The sequence below is a fragment of the Rhinopithecus bieti genome, unplaced genomic scaffold (assembly GCF_001698545.2).
Source record: "Rhinopithecus bieti isolate Rb0 unplaced genomic scaffold, ASM169854v2 scaffold_42532, whole genome shotgun sequence".
NCBI classification, from domain to species: Eukaryota; Metazoa; Chordata; class Mammalia; order Primates; family Cercopithecidae; genus Rhinopithecus; species Rhinopithecus bieti.
Window position 1 is genome coordinate 846,155 of NW_016818301.1, and position 4,491 is coordinate 850,645.

At 53.9% G+C, this 4,491-nt stretch overlaps 1 protein-coding gene across 2 annotated transcripts in view; it reads left to right on the top strand.

Annotated features, from left to right (window-relative positions):
* Window positions 1-4,491, top strand: part of OBSL1 (obscurin like cytoskeletal adaptor 1) — a 26,002-nt gene that overhangs the window by 6,892 nt on the left and 14,619 nt on the right. The gene's annotated exons all lie outside the window — the stretch shown is intronic.

Consider the following 4,491-nt stretch of genomic DNA (forward strand, 5'->3'; position numbering starts at 1 on the left):
TTTTTTTTTTTTTTTTTTTTGAAATACACTTTTGAAAGGGGTTAAAATAGCCAGGCGAGGTGGCTCACTCCTGTAATCCCAGCACTTTGGGAGGCTGAGGCAGGAGGATCACCTGAGGTCAGGAGTTCAAGAACAGCCTGGCCAACATGGCGAAACCCTTTTCTACTAAAATACAAAATAATTAGCCGGGCGTGGTGGCACGTGCCTGTAATCCCAGCTGCTTGAGAGGCTGAGGCACCAGAACTGCTTGAACCTGGGAGGTAGAGGTTGCAGTGAGCCAAGATTGCGCCACTACACTCCAGCCAGGGCAACAGAGCGAGACTCCATCTCAAAAAAAAAGAAAAGAAAAAAAGAAAAGGGTTAAAATACTTTAAATTCTACTCAGACCCTTGTGGAATATGTGAAATGCCTGGGGCGGGGGGCCCAGGGAACAGTTTGGAAATCACCAATCTAGGGCCTAGAGGACCCCAGAGAACAGTTTGGAAATCATCAATCTGATCCAACCCCTTTTCTCCCTTTCCCCATTTTACAAGTAAGGAGACTGAGGCCCAGAAGCATTGAAATGGACTTGCTCAAGGTGATGTGGCTAGTGTCAGGGCTGGATGAGAACTTAGGTCATCTTAGAAACCACCACTTCCCTTCTGGTAGTTTTCTGTGATTCCACAGTGCCCGCTGGCTCTGCATGAAGAGCACACAGCATGAGCTAATGCGCTTTGAGGCGTCCTACTCCTAGTCTGGCCCTTCTCCAGAGCCCTCTCTTGTCTCTCCCCTCTCCACAGAGCCCCGCCTCCGATTCACACGGCCCCTGCAGGATGTGGAGGGCTGTGAGCACGGGATTGCTGTGCTGGAGTGTAAAGTACCCAACTCCCGCATCCCCACGGCCTGGTTCCGTGAGGACCAGCGGCTGCTGCCCTGCCGCAAGTATGAGCAGATCGAAGAGGGCACTGTCCGGCGCCTCATCATCCACAGGCTGAAGGCAGACGATGATGGTGTCTACCTGTGCGAGATGCGGGGCCGGGTGCGCACCGTGGCCAACGTCACAGTCAAAGGTCAGCTAGCCTATGGGGAAGAGGCTGAGGTGGAGGCAGGCAGGTGCTCAGATTCCAGGCTGATGGATTCCCATCCGCATCTCAGGGCCCATCCTGAAGCGCCTGCCCCGGAAGCTTGACGTCCTGGAAGGAGAGAACGCGGTGCTGCTGGTAGAAACTCTAGAGGCCGGAGTTGAGGGACGCTGGAGCCGTGATGGGGAGGAGCTGCCGGTCATCTGCCAGAGCAGCTCAGGCCACATGCATGCCCTGGTCCTTCCAGGGGTCACCCGAGAAGATGCTGGCGAGGTTACCTTTAGCCTGGGCAACTCCCGTACCACTACGCTGCTCAGAGTCAAATGTGAGGGCAGGAAGGCCTCTGGACAGGCAGGGCAGGGCAAAAGGTTGGCCAGATGCCACAGTTGGGTTGGTGAAGTAGATTTAAGGTGGAAGGGCTGTGGAGGCCCGAGCAAGGCCGAAACACATCCCTGCCTTGGTCTCAGGTGTCAAGCACAGTCCCCAGGACCCCGGTATCAGCAGAGATGTTCAAGGGCCACAGGAACACAGTCCTGCTGACCTGGAAGCCTCCCGATCCAGCTCCCGAGACCCCATTCATCTACCGGCTGGAGCGGCAGGAGGTGGGCTCTGAAGACTGGATTCAGTGCTTCAGCATCGAGAAAGCCGGGGCCGTGGAGGTGCCGGGCGACTGTGTGCCCTCCGAGGGTGACTACCGCTTCCGCATCTGCACAGTCAGCGGACATGGCCGTAGTCCTCACGTGGTGTTCCATGGTTCTGCTCACCTTGGTGAGTTGGTCCTGCCAGACCCGCCCATCACTTCTCCTCCCTTCCCCAGCCCTCAGTGCTGGTCCTCTCACAGGCCTGCCATCTGCCAGCCTCTGCCCTCTGCCACCCCTTCTAGTTCTGACAGCTGCACTCTGTCCCTGTCTCAGTGCCCACAGCTCGCCTGGTGGCAGGTCTGGAGGATGTGCAGGTATACGACGGGGAAGATGCCGTCTTCTCCCTCGATCTCTCCACCATCATCCAGGGTACCTGGTTCCTTAATGGGGAAGAGCTCAAGAGTAATGAGCCAGAGGGCCAAGTGGAACCTGGGGCCCTGCGGTACCGTATGGAGCAGAAGGGCCTGCAGCACAGACTCATCCTGCATGCCGTCAAGCACCAGGACAGTGGTGCCCTGGTTGGCTTCAGCTGCCCTGGTGTGCAGGACTCAGCTGCCCTCACAATCCAAGGTTGGTGCCAGTGGGGACCTAAGTGGGCAGAGAGGGTCAAGACACAGAAGTCCTGTTGGCAAAACGAGGCAAGTGTTGGTCCCATTTCTTGTATCGGGGCCAGGAGAGCAAGGAGCATCCATGATGGGCTCAAGTTGAGGGCTCAGAGGTCTGGAAGGCCAATTTCAACTTACATGCAACATCCAGGGCATTGTTATCTTGATATATGTCAGCATTATATCCCAATTCTCTGGAGTGCTTTGTGGTTTACAGAATTCTGTCACATTGGTCATCTCATTTGAAAGACACAGACCCTGGCTGCTAGTCCCTGACCGCCTCCTGCTAAGTTGTCTAATTGCTGACACTGTCACTGCAACTTTCTACCTGCCAGGCACAGTCCTAATCACCTTACATATATTAACACAGTCTTCTCAATGGTCCTGCAAGATAGGGTTTTCTGTTTTGTTTTGTTTCGTGTTTGTTTGTTTGTTCTGAGATGGAGTCTCGTTCTGTCGCCCAGGCTGGAGTGCAATGGCGCAATCTCAGCTCACTGCACCTTCCACCTTGTGGATTCAAGCGATTCTCCTGCCTCAGCCTCCTGAGTAGCTGGGACTACAGACGTAGACCACCATGCCTGGCTTATTTTGTATTTTAGTAGAGACAGGGTTTCACCATGCTGGCCAGGCTTGTCTCAAACTTAAGATAGGTTCTTTTGACATTCCCATTTTACAGCTGGGGAAACAAGCACAGAGAGGTTAAGTGACTTGCTCAAATTATGGAGCTAATGAGCACAGGTGCTGAATTATGAACCCAGGCAGTCTGGCTCCTGATCACACTGTGCCACCTGTTGAAAGGGGAAGGAGGGGAACAAAGCATCCCTGAGAAGGACAGCTGGAGGTGGGGCGCTGAAAGTTCAGAGATCACGCTAGCATGTGCCATGTCACCATTGCTGGAGTTTGTAAGACCAATCAAGGAATCTGTTGGCACCCATGTGCTGGGTCTTGGGGTGATTCGCTGTCAGCATCGCAGGCGGAGGGCCAGGTGAGACCTGACCAGCAACCAGAGCAGCATTTCCAAAATGGGCACCCTGCTCACTGACATCAGAACCACCTGGAGGGCTGGTTTATAATGCAGATTTCCTGGCCCCTGCATGCTTGGGAGTCCAAGAATTCTGCATTTTAGCAGGCTCCCTAGGAATTCTTACCCACAGCCAAAGCACTGCTCTTAAAGGTTGGTGTGTAAGCCTAAGCCTATTTTAAAACCCCAACAACAGCAGTGGTTCCCTCTGATGCATCCAACACTGAGCCCATGCACCGTAGGGAGGGGTGCTTATCTGTGCTTCTCCCCACACAGAGAGCCCGGTGCATATCCTGAGCCCCAGGACAAGGTGTCATTGACCTTCACAACCTCAGACCGGGTGGTGCTGACCTGTGAGCTCTCAAGGGTAGACTTCCCGGCGACCTGGTACAAGGATGGGCAGAAAGTGGAGGAGAGCGAGTTGCTGATGGTGAAGATGGATGGGCGCAAACACCGTCTGATCCTGCCTGAGGCCAAAGTCCAGGACAGTGGCGAGTTTGAGTGCAGGACAGAAGGGGTCTCGGCCTTCTTCGGTGTCACTGTCCAAGGTCAGGAACCACGCCAGCCTGGGCTCCTGCAGCCAATTGTGGGGCCGCATAAGCCATGCCCTCTGGTCTGCTGCCCACTTGGGGAGTCCTTTACAGGGAAAGCCCAGTGGCCCAGGGGACATGTTTCAGATAACTCTGCATTTGCTGCTTTTTTTTTTTTTTTTTTTTTTTTTTGAGACAGGGTCTCACTCTGTTGCCCTGGCTGGAGGGCAGTGGTGCGATCTCAGCTCATTGCAGCCTCCGCCTACTGAGTTAAAGCGATTCTCCCACCTCAGCCTCCCAAGTAACTGGGACTACAGGTGCGTGCCACCACACCCAGCTAATTTTTTTATTATTCGGTAGAGACAGGGTTTCACTATGTTGGTTAGGCCGGTCTCGAACCCCTGACCTCAAATGATCTGCTTGCCTCAGCCTCCCAAAATGCTGGGATTATAGGTGTGCGCCACCATGCCTGGCTCGCTCGCTTTCTTTCTTTCTTTCTTTCTTTCTTTCTTTCTTTCTTTCTTTCTTTCTTTCTTTCTTTCTTTCTTTCTTTCCTTCCTTCCTTCCTTCCTTCCTTCCTTCTTCCTTCTCCTTCCTTCCTTCCTCCCTCCCTCCCTCCCTCCCTCCCTCCCT